Genomic DNA, 20,622 nt, shown 5'->3' with positions numbered 1-20,622 from the left:
ATAATTTGAAATAATACCATCGAAATATTACAATTTTAAAAACGTATACATATTTATGACTCACACTTTTATTGAACATTATACTAGCTGTTGCTTTTAGTAAATAATGAAAATGATTTGAATATTCATATTTAAGTTAGTTGTTCATGAATTTTATAAATTTGAAATTTCAGTTCATTTGTAATTTTTAAAAATTAATTTCAAGTTTTTTGTTCATAAGAAACACACACTGTTCAAGGACCTCATAATGAAAATAAATCGACTTTTATATTGCATGTCTGCTGAATTTCAGCGCGAAATACAACTGTAGTTTTTTTTAAGATGCCGGTGGTATTGATTTCGGAGTTGGGTGTTTAGGCACTGTGCTTTGGATATTGACACTCGGTCTACAGTTCGTGGCTATTATAATGGTCACCTGTCAATTTGCACACCAGCCTGCATAATATGTTCAACTATGTGAACTCGAACTACGGCGGAAAAAAAAATCACAGACACTCGCGACGTATAATAATACGAACCGCTTGCGTATCGATTTTGACGCAAAAGTACACACCTCAAGACGTGACGAATACTGTGCGCGCGTTTATTACGCATGAATACTATTACGAACATTTTAAGATTATTTTATTTGCACAACACAGTGAGTGACTATAATAATATCGTAATAACATATACAAACGCGTAGCGTACAGGGAACCTTTGTCGTTGTCGTAGTTGTCGTCGTCGTCGTAGTCGTCGTCGTTCCAGTCGAATACACGTAATATAATATTCGGCGGCGGTTAGTTTCGATGCGTTTTACGGGCCGGTGAACACTGCGTCTCTTGTCACCTCTACGCCACCCCCCCCCCCCCCGCGGGTACCACTTGATAATTATAAGTTTTCTGCCGCCGACGCCACCGTCAGCCCGTTCCGTCCGTCGCCTTTTGTCCTTGCTCAATATACTAATTGCTAAACCGAGTATACACACTGCAGTTAGGCATAATATACGTAGTCATGTTGGCAAGCTGCAAGGCAGGTAGATAGGTTAGGCGTGTATAATGCTCGTGTACGTACTCCTCGCGTCGCCGTGGATTCCCGCGAGAGAGGCTAACGACGAAGAAGAGTAGGTGCACGTCGTAATACCTCTATACATACATATATATATATAAATTATATTATATTATTATTATTATTATTATTATTATATTGTGCTCGTGCGATTATCATAAATCCATCCCTACCTGCTGGGCCGGGTAGACGATGCTGCGGCGGCAAAGGGTCCGGTCATAGTCGAAAGGGGGGTGGGTACGCGGCGGAAGGGCGGAATGGTAGTATAGTGGCTAAACAATCGTAGCCGCTGTCGTATAGTAGTAGTGGTAGTGGTCTCCCGCGGGGCTGTCGGGTGCCAAATATTCTCTCCCGCCCGCCCACCAACTCCAACGCCGCCGCCGCCGCTAAATAGGCCAGCTGCTGCTGCTGCTACTGCTGCCGCCGCCGCTTCAGAATTTGCTTTTCTTTTTTTTTTTTCTTTCGTTCGGCTTTTATTATCTATGTATATGTTTCCGTCTGGTTTCGTCGCACGGCGATGATCCCCTCGCAGTTTCCCGTTTCCCAGTGGTGGTCGGGGGCCTCGTGCGCCATATAATCTCAAAACTAGGTAAACTTACTGTAATAATATACTCATACTCCGCATACAACTAGAGTCGTTAAAACAACAACAATTACTACGTCACTGTTTGTTTGCATTTTACTTTCACGGTAACACTATATATATATATATGTATAAGTATTGTATTCTGTAGAAATCGTTCGACTTTTATTTACACATCAATTAAATGAAATTGTTTCAAGAAACATCGATGTGTAACAGAAAGTCGGTTAAGCAGCCGCCGAAATCTACTTAAAGTACATGTGGCTTAAATAGTGACTTCCGCTGTCGTTTTGGGTTTACACACTTTTTTTGCATGTGTGCTACTGTCGACGTAGAGTTAACGTGTGTGCAAAGTTCAATTTTCTTACGGTCAAAGTAAACAATTTGATGACACACCACCAGCACCACACAGCAAACGCAATTGCAACGTCTTGGGAAACGCGTAATTGAACAAAAAAATAATATCAATTTATTATCTGTTAGGAACCCGCAGAGTTACATCCATCGAACTTGGAGTGCAAAATGTCTCCGTCACCTATTCCGTTATTTCTCCGTTCACGCCTATTCTGGTTTTATCTTTTAGACAATTTTATATACCTACATGTTACACACATCGATTATATAGATAGGTACCTATGTGTGCAGTGATCATGCCGAGGCATACGTGATTTTTCCGATAAAGTTATATGATCTCAGTATGGTACTATGGTGTCCACATAAATTAAATCAATTTGATTGTTTTTTATCATATTATACATGCACGTTCAATATAAAATGTATAGTGGGTGAGAATTAATAATAATTATAGTATTTAAAAGTTATTCTATAAATAAATTATTTCCAAATTACAGAAATAAAATTTTAATGCAAGTACATAGAAAAATTTTAATTAAATTATAAGTTTTAGAGTTATATTCCATAACTATACGATGCCCATAGTTTGAAAATAGGTGCATATAATTTTACGTTCAGTAATTTAACTTTTAAGAATCAAATTATGGTTTCATTACCTATTTGAACACATATATACATACAAGGTGTCCCACGAGAATTTACTAATTTAAAATGGTGGTGTGATGAAGTTTGCATTACTCACACCACTTTAAAATAGCATATCATCGTGGGACATCCTGTATACACCTACTCATGGCAGTGCTGGTTTTGAGGTGGAGGTAAAGGGTTATTTCCCTACCGACTACCCTAGGGTAGTATTTAATGTTTATTATTATGATTTATATTTTGATTATTTGAGTCTTTATACACATATAATAAATAATTATATAATTTATTACATGATATTATAATAGGCATACAAAAATAGAAGCTCCTAACTAGCTAGCTTTCCAACGATGTCTCTCAGATACGTTACAATTTAACGATTCCGAATGTACCGTATATATGGTGTATGGAGTACCTATCTATCTCGTAAGCTTGTTGTACGAACAATATTTTCTAGTTTATGAAAAACAATAAATAAAAATGTTAAAAAATCGTAGTATCAGACGCCCTGTTTTTAAATTTTGATTCCATACCTTACAACGCTCATACATTGGTATGCAAATGAACTTACTGTTTTCATATGAAAATTTCTATTGTTAAAAAAACTGATTTTTCCATTGATGAATATTTTTCAAAAGTTTAATTTGATAAGTTTCGTATTTAATACTACTAAATTCAAATAACTGTATTACATCTACCGTACCAGTTTCCACAATAGAAATACGAAATCCAAAATGTAAAAAAAACCGACGAGAGTATGTATTATTATAGTCAAAAATTTATATTTTTGAAAATGTCTGTACAACACGTCAAATTAAAATATAAATCCGGAAATAAACGGATGTTACAAGGCATTACTGTAATAAGAAATCATCTAGCTTTGCACATCCTGGCAAAGAATATGTATGTATAATATAAAAGCAATTGGTAAGTTTGTATTAATTGTATTTTAATATTGATGCTATAGTAAATAATCACATCCGAAAACCAATTTTAACAATTGAATTACAATTTTAATAGAAAGTAAGAACGCATTCATAAACTGAATTACGATAAAAAAGATTGACCCGATCAAATAGTGATTATACTACGCATACATTTATGAAACGTGTGGTTTTTTCAGTTTATTGACATTTGATTTTTTCGTTCAACAACAATTTCAAAAAAAAATCACTGACTTGTGACAACGACAACATTTTAATACACACTATAGGTATGCATTTGACTTCATCAATTTAATTAAATTTTTTCAAAGTTATTTATATAATTTATTTAAAATATATACGAGCCTCTCATTGACCACCTAAAATATAATATTTTTGCTCTAATTTTATAAGGCGTTTTACTGCGGCGTACATAAGATTTTGAGATACTATTATATTGTGCTGGATTAAAATGTAACAATCTCGTTATGATATATTCTTTCATATATTTAATTTATTTTTACCTCTGTACCAATAATGTTTAGTTTACCTCATGTTGTTCCGTCTTAACACAAATGTTCTTTACTACACTTAAATTAATATTAATGGTTTTCGTGTTTAAACCTACTGTTATAAATATTTTTATAAATTATCAAAGAACATGACTCCTAAAATGTTATTCTGCCTATACATCAGATATTTTAATCATAATATTCTCACCTATTTTCGTCTAGAAAATTTTTTTCTGACTTCAGCTTAAAAACTGATAAACGAACGTGAAATTTCCTGACTGTTTGTACTTTTTCACTTTTCTTATAGGCAAGAGTTTATTAAATTCAACTGTAATTTTATAAAAAAAAATTGTAAAATCAATAAAATAATAGGTGCGCATTGTATACATTTTTGTGACACTTTCTGGTAAATATTGTCTTAAAATCTAAGACAGGGAAATTCATCATTTTACATAATATCATACTTCGTACGTCCTTACGATGATTTTCTTTTTTTTAGACTATAATTATTATTACATCATTTTATTATAAACTAATTTATTGAAATTAAATTATGAATTTACTAATTTTAAAACACTTTTTAAATTGGAAATATTTACTGCGACAGTAAATGTATATAGAAATTAAATTGATGAATAGTTAAGCAACATAATTTTAATTCAATTTGTGCTGTTAAGTAGAGATTACAAATTGCGCAACGTTCCTCCCGCCACGTTGTTAGAAATTCCAAATATGGTTTTGGCCCTTGCGGGGTTGTTCACATAATATTTGATAGTAAAATCATTGACCATACAGCATTATCAAATGATAATATAATATATTACATCTATTAGTGTAATGTAAACAACACACAATAGAACAGAACCTAATTGATTTATCAGAGAATTTACGTTGACATTGCCCTCACGAGATTGCGGTGGCGGTCATGTGGTCCAGACATTTGTATTATAGTTGTATAGAATGACTGGTCAATGTAAACAATTGCTAGTAACTTTTTACTTTGCTCAAATTCGGCGAACACCGAACACAATCACTGAGCACTGTTTTACATTGACCAGCTACCCCTCCCCCCTAATTCTACGTACTTAACATTCATACACTGCACACATAGCATAAATTATATTATAGACTGTATCTAGGTAGTTTAAAAAGTAAAAACACCCCCGGAAGATACATTTCTAATGTAAATCACTTTTGTATAATATTGAAACTTGTTAAAATGTCCATAATCTGCCACAATGTGTCTATAATGAAGAGTGTGGTTTAATGTAATCGCTAATCATGTGACAGATTCAGTTCAAAGGAATGACCTAAAATTTATTGATAAAAAAAATTATAATAATGATAAATATATTTATCGATTCCAGTTTATTTTTATGCATAATATTTCAATATTTGTAAATTTTATAGGCGTATTTTAAAAGTATTAAAATTGTATATCAGTATAGGTATTATATGCATGTATGTTTCATGTACTCCCGTTGTATTATTAATCTATAAAATATGTTTTACCCATCTTTGTTGATAATAATATATATATATTGTTTCGTAAAAATCGAAACAAGTGATAATTAATATGGACAAAATAAAATACATTCCCCACACAAAGCTCATACATTATTAGGCCTAACGTTGGACGGAAAAAATACACACACTTAAAAAAATTAAAAGTCAAAACAAAAAAATACCTACTGAACATAATCAAAACACTTTAAAGCACAATATAGGGAACTGATCAAATTCCCTGGTGAAAACGTACAATTTATTAATTAGATAACTATTGGATTATGGATCTCCCATATAGATAGTCAAAAAGCCACTGCTAGAATTACTTTATGTTATTCATAATTCAGGTTTGAGAAGGGCAACAATTTCCTTTAAAATCTGCCCCACTAACAGGCAAAAAGCAGATTACTTAATATTAATGGAGAACAATCACTTCATGTATGAAGAAGACCATGCTACAATACGCAATACGAATAGCAACAGACCCAAAAAAATCAACTTATGCAACAGTTTTCAATGATCGATTTGGAAACACATTTAATAGCAATTGTAAAATCAATACAACCTATTCACAAAATAATTGAAAAAAAAAGAATTGAAATAAGAAACATAATGACAAGAGAAGCAATTCTAAAACTATCATGGACAATAACAAAGTAATCATTTGATATGTCAATTTCTTCTTACAATAAAAAAAAGGAATCCAAATCACAAATCCGAACATTTAGGTATACAAAGAATTGATAGACAAAATACCGGACCACATTCAAATATATATATACAGATGCTTCAAAAGCAGACAAAGGAGTGGATTTCGAAGAAATTATTCAACAAGAGGAAATATCTGAAAAACCATCGGAAAATTGTAGTTTACACACAGCCAAAGCAATAGAAATATATAAAGCTATATCGTACATAATCAATGCCAACCATCAAAAGTCAAAACAAAAATTATATTATTTTAACATAATCCACAGGCGCCATGCAATATCAAGCCTTATTAATTTTAATAACGATAATATAGTATTATTAGTAATATAATTAATGTGTCCTATGATTTTTTAGTGGATACCAGGAAACTGCGGACTAGTCAGAAATAAAAGATTGAACGTACTTTCTAAAGAAAATCAAGCACCAAACTCAACGCCACCTCTGGAATGACAACTCAGATAAAGACATTAAACAATTATCGACAACCGTTTAAAAAAAAAAAATGGCAAAACGAATGGTTAAACATGAGCAATAAACTAAATTAAATAAAAAGAACAACAGAAAAATGGAACGATTCGAACACACTCAACCGAAGAGATAAAGTTGTATTAAACTTTTAAACCGCCTTAGAATCGGTCACACGCATTACACACATGCTCGTCTTATGAAATAAGAACCACCAAGAATATGTCAAAAATATGTGACTTTCGTACATCCATCAAACATATACATATTCATGGAATGCAGATGCACACAATAGAAGTCCGGCAAAGATATGACATATTATACCAGAACACATTCACGGCTCCCTTTTATTATGTGTAATTGTTATGGTAATCTAAGTTCTTAAATATTGTAACACATATTAAATTATACTTACGACTGGAATTTTGATGCGATGTATTTTTATGTACCTTCTTTGGTGTTGAAAAAGGTAGCTCTATGAGTGAAAAACGTGTATAGGCGTTAGGCTTACAATTGTTAATATTTTCAAAATTTATAAAACATTTTTCACTATACACTAACGTAAATTATTGTACAAAATGTATTGTTGTTATAAAAACCAACATAGATCTAAGGTACACACAGTGCTCAGATACTGTCGAACACGTTGTGTAAATGTAATAAGCTTTCATAGAAACAAAATATATTATAAGACCACAATACTTCTCGTTTAACGCCATTAGTATTTTAAACAAGCAAATTATTATAGCATTATACGTACAAATTATAACACGTTTTCATTATGTGGCTTTTTAAACTCTAAGAAATACATTTTTTATGCATTTCTATGGTATATTCGTATTTAATTTTTGAAGGCATTCAAATCCCAGCCATATTATAGTTTATATTATTGATGTTGATGAAAGAAATTAACATTCAATAAATTGATTATACATATATAGCATATTATATGTTATGCTATATTGCTAGTAATTGGAAATGTTTTAAATTATATTTTGAATCATTTAAAAATAAGTTTGTTCGAGAATGTAAAAAATAAAAATTATATTTCGGTTGAAAACAAAATATGATTTAAAACAATACAGATATTTACCCTAAAACATTCCCTTCGTTGTTAAGAAGCCGCGAGTTGTTCGTGATGTACACAAGTTTGTTTAAGTGGATTGAGTAAAAACGTATATGAGGGCAGTATCGTTAGTCATTATTTGCTAGTACCGAATAACCCTCTGCACGCTGAACCTAAAATGATTAACGTAAAGTATCTAGCTGGTGAGAACCAAGTACCGTCGTTAAGTGATATCAATTTGGAAAATTGCCTAAAGGCGAAATACTGAAATAAGTAATAAAACAAATACAAGTTATTCGTATTATTTTCGAACAAAATACCGTCGATAAATAATGTTTTTGAGCCTTGTGTTCTGTGTAAATAGAGGAAAGTATGAAATAATAGAAAACAGTAGGTACCCCCTCTTCCCTTTTGTCTGACATTATAGTGTGTATAATATGTTTGGTTAGAAATAGATGTATAGATTTATAGATAAATAATAATAATAACAATAATGGTGGTGGCGATGATGACGATGATGATAAAAATACATAAATAAACTATAATGGCTAACTATTAATATTATAATATTTTTATTTTTTCCGTTCTTAAATGTCACGTAGATATAGTTTATTGCATTATTTGAAATTTGCAGATGCATCGTTTTCAAAGACATACTTAAATAATCGGCGATTAAATCCTAAAAAAAAAGGTTTTACCCCTCACTGACAATTGATTGTACACTATACATGCACTATAATAACGTTATTGAACATTTTGTTCTCGTCGAAGGCTCGTTGAAATTGTATAGACCCTTGTAAACCATCAGTTGATTGCCACTTTACCCAATTTTCACGTATCTTAAGCACGAAGATGAGTAGCACTTTGTAAAACAAGTTCTAAAATATTCTACATGAGCTAACTCTTGATATTAAATTAATACAATCAATTAAGAAAAATTAAACTGAAAGTTATAATTAAGATAAGGATTCAACTTGATTACATCAAACCAAGTGTTCACAATTCACTAGTTATATTCTGGTTTAAAAACTAGTTACACTTTAAATCTGCTAGGTAATTCATTTTATATAACACAGCAGTGGGGAGTACGAAATAAACAAAAAAAAACATTTTTGGGGGGGGCATTTATTACTAATTTAATGTTTACAGAAACTTATCAAATCAATTTGCAATGAATAATCTAAAATTTGTTATATCTTGAAATCTGGAAATTCCCGAGGTAAAAAAGCAAATGTTTTTTTTTTATGAAACGTAAAGAAAATACAACCAGCAAGTGTTTTTTGGTTGGTAAAACGTAGTCCCGTGAGATTCAAAAACCAATCGGAAAGGTAAACGACGATTTGGAAATCGGTGGAAATGTTTCTGATAGAAACTAAATCAATATTACGAGGACGTTTTGCGGTCCTATTCCTTTCAGCTTATACTGCAGAATTCAACACGTGCTGTTTCTCATTCCTTGGGAAAAAACACGATTTCTATTTGCCAACAAATATCATTTTTTTTCTTCTTCTAGAAATAATAAATTTGAATTGGTTGGTATAGTCAGTAGGTGCCTCTGTATATTTCTGGGTACCGCCTTATAACTGGTGGGTACACCCTGGTGTTTGCACAAGAGTACCGAAATCTTGCTACGAATCACGGCTGTTCAAACAAAGGAAGTCAGCTTTATAATAAGAATCATCATCGTATGATGTGACGCTCTACGAACAGCCCACAAATAGTTATATATTATTATAATTATTATTATTAAATTTAATTACATGACGATATCATAGTCACTTCGTCGGTGCACAATTAAAGAGTCGTTATCGCGATGCTAAGATGTGTCAAACACTCAAACCAATCTCATACCTACGCCATCTAACTTATAAAGGTAACAACAGCTTATTCTGTGATTTATTGCAAGTTTTTTTTCACAATTTTAATTTTGAAGCGAGTTATGAGCATTTTTTAAATCGTGATATTTTACAAATCTATAAATTGCTCATAAATTAAAATATCGAAATAGCATTTCCAACAAACCACGGAAATATTGAATGATATTATGTTTTAAGTTTTAATTTTAATAATAGGTAAAATCACTCAATATGAAAGCTAATAAAGATAAAATTATATGAGAACTGCTGTGCTGAACGAAAAATTTTGGATTTGGTGTGCGGATGATCTCTTGCGGATGAAGTGTCTTCTTCACCATAAATATAATTATTTATCTACTTGTATTGAACATTTTTTTTTTTTTTATCGGGGATAAAGAATTCAAAAGTTAGGTTATTATCTTACAGTTATATTTACATTTACATTAATTTAATATGGTTATTTGCTTGAGTTTCTAAACTAAAGCACAGTGTATACTTTTTTTATTATTATTTACATGTTTACGTAACTATTTATCTTATCTTATTTTAAATTTTGGTATCAATATTCAATACCGATGGTTTTGAAAAAGTTGTAAATTAATTCAGTGTTATGCTCCCCAGATGTTTTTTTAAACAGTTGAAAGATGTTTGATAATAGTTCTTTAGTGTAATTTATATTACATTGGATAACTGTTATTAAAATCACATTTTATGATAAATTGAACATGCATCAGTATGAATTTAATTTAAAAATAAGTATATATTATGCAATATGCACATTAGTAGGTACATTACTACATTAGTATCTACACGGTGTCCCGTGAGGATTTACTTATTGCGATATCTCCTGAAATAATGTAGATATCATAATTCTGATTTTTTATTAAGACTCACAGAGATAAGCACTACAAATAATTCATGTTTTAATTTTTTTTTTTACGTTTCGGTAAAAAAGTTAAAAGTATATTTTTTTATTAATTATTTTTAAAAAATTGAAAATAGCCATTTTGTAGAGTTAATTTTCTGAAAATATTGACGTTTCAACATTTTAATTTTATTAACCTCCTGATTTTTAATCAATTTTTTAGTTAATAGGTAAACAGCAAAAAACCGGTTTTTGTACTGGTGGTGAGTCCCCCTCTACGGCTAATGGGTATATCCTCACGGGACACTCTGTATGTGCTGGTGTTTAAATTTTCCCATGTTTATTGGCCATGTGGAATAATGCAGAAAAAATGACAAGATCTGTAAGAATTTATATAAAAGTCAGTTCTCATAAAAATTTTTGTTTTCACATTCCATAGTTATACTCGCAGACCAATGGGTGGAAGAATGAATATTTGTCCTTATTTAAAAAAAATTAATATGTTCTGGCCACTCCACTAAGTCGGTATACCGTAAAAACCACATTTACTTGGATTGATATTATTTGAGACGGTTAAGTAGTGAGAGCCCGGAATTTCGGATCACCATTTTCATTATGATATTATCATCGGTTTTAAATTTGAACGATAAAGAATTTTATTTACGTTAACGGAGGTAATTTTAAACTTCACTCGTATGTTATAGTCACTATACATATGAGTTTTATGTCATCGTAAAATGCATAAAATATCTTCCTTTTCATAGTCGGCCATAATATAAAGTCGTATTATTATTATTATTTTTTTTTTATAAAATTATTCAAAAATACGTATAGGTAAGTATACAGGGTGATTCAAAATTTATGTTAAGGTCATTTTATCATATAAACATTCAAAATAGAGAAAAATACATGATACAAAAGTTTTTTGATTTAGCAACATTTCTTATGATTTCATAATTTTAAAATTGTTTACAATATTTTAGGGGTATTTTGGGGTGTCAACTTTAGAAACTCAAATAGAAACATATACTTTTTTTAAATATCTCTCAAACATAAAGTTTTGCATTAATTAATATTTTTCATGCACTAAAAAATGTCTTCGCATTATGTTTGCAAAAAAGTATTAGTTTCTATAGTATACCTATTACTAAAAAAAAATGTCCATATATTTAAGTATTACCTACGATCATTACCTATTATGATAATATATACAACAATATAATATGATACACAATCTTGTATTACCAAAAAATATTCCTTAACCTCCTTATTTAGTCAAATAGTACTACAAAATTTGCAGTTTTATAGATCGTGAAAAATACTATATTTCCGATTCCATAACTGTTTTTTGTGTATATTTATTAGACATATTAGTGAGGCGCATCCTACAATATTTCCCAATACTTGTTTGTAAACTTGTACCCTCATAATACTCAAATAAAAAAGTATATCATAATGTGTGCTCATGCATTAATACTGTTAACTGTATTAAGTGATAATTTGTGGTATCCTTTAACGGTATACATTGTAATCAAATCACAATAATATGTCAATGAAACCCTGTATGAAATAAAATAAAGCGTATTTAAAATCACTATACTACATAAACACATAAATAATCATATTATTACCTATTATTACTAATTCAAACATGAAATTATATAAAAATTATATTATTGCAAGTCGTTAATTTTTTTATGGTTTTCTTCAAAGAGATTTATGAGTGCTTGGATTCAGTATTGTGTAACAGTTTATTAGTTTCCAAAATGTTTAACTCCAGATTGTTATGTTTATTAAAAATAAACTATAAAACGGTAAGTAAACTGTAATGTTTCAATCAATTATTGTAATAACATGATCTAGAAATAAGCAATTATTTTTAGTTTTTAACTTAAATTATTCTTGACAATTGTATTGTAATAACCAGCATTTTTTTTTTTTTTAACATTTGTACAACAATAATTATTTTTCAAATAACATATTTTTTAACATACAATTCATAATAATTAAACTATTATTTATTTTTAAACAACTATAATTATACATTTATACCATTTAAGGTACTTGTTATAAAAATGTAAATATTTCACAATATTGTTTAAACTTCAAACTTTGTGTTGTACGTATTGAAAGCGATTATAAATACAATATATAATTGCTCACTCATTTAGACAGACATTCATTTATTCTTTACAGTGTTTTTTTTTTAATTTATTTTGAAAATAATCTTTTTCACAAACTAATTTCTATTTTCTACAATCTTTAAACAATAGTTGCAGAAAATATTCAGTAAATATATAAAAAAAAGAAAACATATTAATGTCGTGAAAAAATTGTAAATTACTATCGACATTTAAAAAAAAATGATTCGCTTAAAATTATAATTTAATATTATTTTTATAAGAATTAGAAATCCAAGGTATTTAATATTATAAATCGAAATGTATATTGTTTATTTCCTACCTATAATATAAGTTAATTTTTTGACTAGTTTTATTATTTATGATTAATAATACAAAAATGCATACATTCTAATGAAATTTAAAAAGTCTGCCGTTATTTTGTGTTTCAATATTTTTGCAGGTATACGAGTACGTACTTTAATTAAAACTAAACTCGTTAAATTACGTTTCACTTTATTTCAAAATAAAATGTAGGTACTCTTCAAAACTAATTTACTTTGTCAATTAACCACGACGAATAGTTAGTTTTGTTAATTTAAACTATTTTCTTGATACACTCGGTAAAAACTGTTGAATTAATAACAAGTCAACGTTCTCCACCTGGTATAATAATAATTATTATTATTCCGTGTAATACGACCACAATGAGAGGTATAACAATTAATAATGTATTCGATTTTTGGGTACACGCATTAAATGCGCCACAATCATAAACCTACAAAATTGTACCTTTTTTTTAAAACCCACTAGCGTACACTATTATCTATGATACGTCTATACGGTTCGGAATAACCATAGTATAAATACCTCATCCGATGTTCCGCTGTCTCAGTCGATGTTATCCTTATACATCCTGTATACCCTCCTCACCTAAATAATTGTTTTTGTCCAGTAAGTTGTCCTGCACCGTTCTGATCAATAATAATATCATCTTTAGCACTATTAATATCACCCTGACGACGATATTATTGTCGGTAAAGATTTAATACCCTCCTCGTTTTCCAATAACCACTCATTTATCATTTTTCTGATCACCTTGACCAGGATGGATAATTTCAGTTTGGTAATATTTTTTTTTTCGCGTCTGCGCTGCAATTACAATAATCCGACAAAAATGTCACTGTTCATTGCTGTGTATACTTGTAAACATAATATATCTATTTATAAATTGTTAATAATATGTCAATACTCAATTTATTTATTTTATTTATGTTGCCGTCGAATTTGATAATGAAAATAATATGTATCATATAGTATCTAATAATACTATTCAGGCACGCCCGCAGAGATGTAGCTCACTAGGTGCAAAACATTTTTAATATCAATATAAGATGTGGGGGGCTTTGCCCCCCACACCCCCTAAAACTTTTTACATGACATATATTATTTATCATCAATAATGGGTATAACAAAATATATTTAAAACATAACTCATTTTTTTTATTACTTCTTATAAAATATAAAAATTAGATAGAATTTTAGATGTATAACACACACATACATATATATATATGTAAATAATAGTGTACCACAGAATAGATGTCAGATAACGAAATTCTTATAATATTATTGATGACCAAAATAAATGTATTAATAATAGACGCGTGGTTAGACGTGGCTGTACACAGTACTAAAATGCGGCAGACGGTGGTATCTCAGAATAGTCAGATGCCTGAATAGCTAATAAGTATTTAATATTTACTATATTGTGAATAATCATGGGCATAAATTAAAAATTTACAGAGAAGGAATTTTTATATTTTATTATTTATTTGAAAAATCCAAATTATTAAAATTCTCAGATGGTGCATTTGCACCACCTGCCCTCCCCCCTCTGGGCGTGCCTGATACTATGTAATATAATATATAGTGGGTGACGCAATAGGACTGAGCACCTCGACTAATTTTTCTGATATTTTAGAGTTCCCTACTTTTTTCGGAATTAGGACGCATAGGGTAGTACTTGATTTAAGATTTTTATACAACTGAAAAGTTAATATATATTTTTATTTTTAAAATTGCAAACAAAATATGTGCATATATTGATGTCCGACACAATGATGCATGAACAAGATATTATATAGTAGTTACATTTAATGTATTAGTATAAGCTGATAACTGATAAGTAACCATGGTTGTAAATAGGTCTAGGAAAAGACGATTTCTGCGATTATAAGATTATATTTTGTCCTGAACGACGAGAATACAATATTATAAATGAAAAAAAATTTCATTTATTTTATGGTGTTTCTTAAAATATAAAGATTTATAAAAAAAATGTTTACAATGTATTTTGTTAATTTCGTTGAACTGTTACGCATCTCCTGCGGCGTCAGCTTAGTCCTTATGGCTTACATGTTTCTTATTATAATAATAATTTGGTAGGTATAGTTAGGTACACATTTTAGGCCTTTTAGACAAAAAAATTACATAACCACACATTATATAGTACATATTATATATTATAATATATAGACAATTTTATTATTTATAAATAACTCACTTATCGACTCGACTAAAATATTTAAAACTATGCTTTATTATTGATCCATTAAAAAGAAAAAAACCAGTACCTCAATTGTCTGCAAAAGTGTACCACTTACGCATGCGTATGGTTGAAACTTAAAACTTTTACAGTAAGTATAATAAGTTATGAAATGCTTGTTGGTTTGTGGTAATATGTTTTAGGGTGTAACGTGTAACAAGCCCCCGCGGTTATATTATTAGGTACCTACCCATATTAATTAGCCAGGGACGCTAATTTTTTACGTCATCAAATCCTCTCTACTATTTATTTCTCAAGTCAAGCATTGATATTGTGTATAGTGTAATTTAATAATAAATGTAATAAATTATAGTTATAAATTATATTGTATTGTTGTAAATCTAACTTGATGATGATAATTATAAATTATTATAGTGATTGGTACATCGTATTATATCAAAATAGTATACAAATTAAAATAATAATAAGAAATAGAACAGAGACTAGCAGTATAATATATTAATAATGATTAAGACATTATAATGATATATTGATATGTATTTGTTTGAAAAATATTAGGACAATCCATAAATTTGAGGTGACATGTATTACATTAAGGTACACTAAAATGTTAGGTTGGACTGGTCTGACCATGAATGTGATGTATTTAAATACATATAATAATATTATGAAGTCTATAATTTTATGAAATTGAATTTTATAAGATCTCGCTATTAACACAAAAGGGCAAGAAATTTATTAATAATTATATATTCTCATAATATACGACAATAGTATGAAACATCGGTAACAATAATAGTCTAATCAACATTTAATTTTGATCTTTTAACCATTTGTTTTCCCGTCATTTAATATTTGTTATTTTTATAATTCACCTCATTTTTTTTAAATTTATCGTTCGTACAAATTTAAATCACCTCTAACTTTCCAATTTGATAAGTACTAAAAAGTTAGACACCGTTTGAGGTTTGACGTACAAATCATGTGTATTGTATTCGAGCATATAACAAACATGTAGACATTCATACACATGAAAATGTACTGCAATTCGTAAAACTTTTACGTATAATCTTTCTCAAACCCTATATAATACATAACTACCTAAGGTCAGTTGGTACCTGCAAACACGCCACTGCGAAGGTTGCAAACACTTGCATTTCAAAGTTTCAATCGTTCAAAATATACGAATAATTAACAGACAATATTCAAACTTAATATAATAATATTAAACTATGCAGCGAGTACAGCCTATACTTACCAGCCCCCCATCATACTCAGTGAATCGTCCTGCAGTTTTAATTCGATTGGATGTTTATGCTGACACGAAAACCTCATCATCGTTAGTAGGTGTATCTCTATAATGTTTAATATTTTCCTGTTCACGCCATATTTATGCTTGAAACGTGACTTCGAATTCTAAACGTCACAATTAAAATATTTTACATTTTGTCATTTACTATGATAAGGAACAATAATAGATGGTAGGTAAATATACAGTCCTTTATAGTCCTATATTACACCGCAGCCACAGTCTACTGTTTAATATGTCATACGTGACCATATAAGTGTCCATTTCTTTGTACAGTAATTACGTTATTTGTATTATTATTATTTGTACACGATTTAACTTATTGGTTTATTTTTTGCATAACTACTGTAGTTGTACTACAGTGGTACATGACATACAATATGACATTATTATTTATCATACAATATACGTATATACATTATACATATATAACCTGCACTGTTAAAGGGAGATGAAAAAAACTCAAGCAGGCATTGTCACCTTGCACGTCCAACGACTACCGGGTACACATTTTACGTGAAATATTTTTTTCGTTCTCACAAACATATAATATTTACTGTGCACAAAACTTTTAAGCCCACAATTTTTTTAACCTTTTTTTTGTTTATTTACTAAAATAATTTTTCATGTTATATTAGGACGTAATTTAGTATAGCAAAAAAAAATGTTTTTAGTAATCTATCAATTTATATGTAGGTACATATCATATTATATGCATAAAAATATAGAGTTTATATCATTTTTTTTAATAATATAGATTTTACCTTAAATATTATCTATTTTTAATACATGTGAAATGAATACTATGTCATTCGACAGACATGGAGAAAGACTCAACATACTAAGTTACCTGTTATTTTTTTATAATAATATGATTCTTAAGACGATGTACACATAATATATCATATAATAATAAATATGAAGTTTTTTTTTTGTAGCTATTTATTTAGCTTAAGAACATATTCAGTCTGTTGGATCACAATTATCAAAATACACTACAATCTTTACAAATTTTCTAACAAATTTTCAAGTCCTTTTTACCATAAATAAAGTAAATAAATCGTGGTTTTTCTAATTTTAAAACAGTTTTTAGGTTCCACACAACTTTTTTGATGGTCCTGAGTTCAGGATATTCAAAAGTTTCAAAAGGTATAAAAGGAATAAACAAACTTTTTCAACAAGTTTCGATAATATTAACCTTTCTTCATCGTCGACGGCGATATTATGTGGTACCTTCCAAACTGTCTTATTTTAAAAAAAAACTTTACCACTATTGGACTTCCCGTCTTCGCGAACTTATAATGTTTAAAACATTTAGATCACTATGGCATTAATATTAATTTTAATAAAAAATTAATTAATATTTTTTTATTTTAATTTTCAAACAAACCTAACTAATATTATTTTCAACCTCGTAATATTTTAAAAATTGCAATAACTAAATTTTAATGACATTTATGAAAAATTATCATATTTAGGTACCCAATAAACATCTTTTCGACGGGTTAGTTATACTGAATAACAAACATATTAACACAAATAATGATCTATATCAATAATATATTAAATTCTATATTTTGTTATTGTTTTTCTCATATATAATATACAATAAATATTAATTAATAAATCTTTTTCTCTTGATTTTACAATTGTTACATTATTAATAACTAAATTAATGATAAGACTCAAATCTCAATACGAGGTATTATTTTTCAGTAGTGAATTGAAACAAATACTATAATATGGTTACTGGTTAGTTACAATTTTAGTAACAATATTTGTTATTGATTAGACATTAGTTAATACTGTTTAAACATATATTCAAACTCTTTTTTGGCTAATAAAAAAATGTATTATTACTATGATTACCTATATGTATAATATAATCGTATTTGACCGAAAAAATCAATGTTTTATGGTCGATATTATTAAAAGGACGCTAAACCTGCATACGTTATCTCCGTCTCATCATTTTAATTGTTTATCAAGTGATGAAGACTTTTAACGGCATTTTCACCATTATATATAAATAAACTGATAATAAAAGAAATAAATTTAAAACAATTTAAAAAAATTAGCCTGTTCCAATTGTTTAAGCCTTTATTATAAAGTTAAAATGACGCCACTGAGACAGCACATGCCGGGCGTAGAATCCTCTTAACACTAATTCGATTACCTTATTTTGGAACTACTATTATATGTGAACATCAACTGTAAGTCTCTGTCCAATATCGTTTTAAATTCACATTTAAAATAAATGAAAGTTTTGTTTTCTCTAAACAAATTTAAAAATATGTAGGTAAATACACTCCCTTATTATTTATAAACTATTTCAAAACTGTGCCTACTGCAGCTAACGCTATGTACGTAGATTTGTTGCTATAATACATTATGCTATATTATGCACGTGTGTAAAACAAAGATAACAAATACAAGTTTTGCGTTCGATTGCGATTAGGACATTATGTAGGTAATATTTTGAATATGAAATATATGTTTGAAAAGATTATAGACGGCGTTAGAAACGAGTTTAGATAGTGATTTTACGATTTATTGTACAACAAAAAGAATCGATAACTCGAAGCCAAGCCCAGGGGGACGAAAGAGATAGAATTCTAGTACTTAATCGGAAAATCAGGACTCACATATATTATATTTAAGTGAACCTATACGTTCTATGTAAAATACTTGATGTGAAGAAAACTTCTAAAAGGACTTTTATTTCATCAAATTATCGATGTATGTATATTAGAGATAAATTATGATATTATATGTTATTAATATTAAATTGTTGTCGCATACCAATTATGTAGATACATCGATTCATTCTATAAATCTTGTATAATAGTACTTACCTACATAATTTAATGTCGTCATTATTTTCAAAATATTATTAGTATAATCATTCATTAGTTTAATATTATACTCAAAAAATTATTTATTTAGAAAAATTGTTTGTGTTTAAACTTTAAATCACATAAAATATCTGTACATAATGATTCGCCAAGCATGCTCATCCTCGTTTTTCCCTTAATAGAACAATTATTAAAATTCTAACTTCCAATTCTTTTTTTCTGTAAATAGTTAAACAGATGCCTTTTTTAAATGTTTATGTATTTAAATCAACTTTAATTTAAACTAACAGTTTTTCAGTAATTTTACTCTGCATACTAAGGGTATATTAGACCACACTCCACGATAATGGGTTTGAAATTTGGGTGATATCTAAATTTGGCTATCTAGATATGATAATTATTATTTGAAAATATAAGTAAATAATATAATCCGTCAACATTAGAACAACATCCGTCAAGTTAACAAACATAATAAAAATTAAATATAATATTGCGTCCCTTTTATATTTTTGTAAAACTATTCTCCTTAATAAATTACGTAATATTAATAACTCAGAATCTACTAGTTCAAATTTCGTTTAGACAGTAGACACATCCACTTTTTCAAAAAAATTATTTCAAAATGTGTGGTTAAAAAGTTACTTCTTGTTTTCATAAAAAAAAAATTGTATCACTTGCCTAAAACACTCAATGAAACAAAAAAATATTAATAAATATTAATAGTTGAATATGTAGTCCTCGCTATATTTAAAAATTTAAAAATCAGAATTTGAAGAAATTTGAAGAAAAAAAATGGCGATGTGCATGCTTTTTGAGTCGACCTGAATATAATATTACCTGTCACCATACACAATAATTGTAACCAAACATACAATTCTGTAAAATAATTTTTCCTGATAAATAGTTGAAATTTCAAGTTCTAATTCGTTATAATTTATAAATTCTAAACTTCATAAACCGTATAAAATAATTATTTAAATGTTTCTTACATTCTCACCACATTAACCATTCAACTATTCGAAATGCCTAATGGGTAAGTACTTGTACTGTGCATCAATAATAATATCTTAAGTGATGATTGCTACTTGCAGCTTATGTTAATTAATAATTATTATGTGTTGAATTGACCTAACTGTAGTTAGGTGCATAATGCCTAATACACATAACTTAAAAGGACTTCAATTTAAAAAAAAAAAAATGTTTTCTAAATAAACAACACATCAATTTAAAAACAGT

This window comes from Myzus persicae, unplaced genomic scaffold (genome assembly GCF_001856785.1).
Source record: "Myzus persicae strain clone G006 unplaced genomic scaffold, MPER_G0061.0, whole genome shotgun sequence".
NCBI lineage: Eukaryota > Metazoa > Arthropoda > Insecta > Hemiptera > Aphididae > Myzus > Myzus persicae.
The sequence above is the reverse complement of the archived record's forward strand: the minus strand, read 5'-3'. Positions refer to the sequence as shown.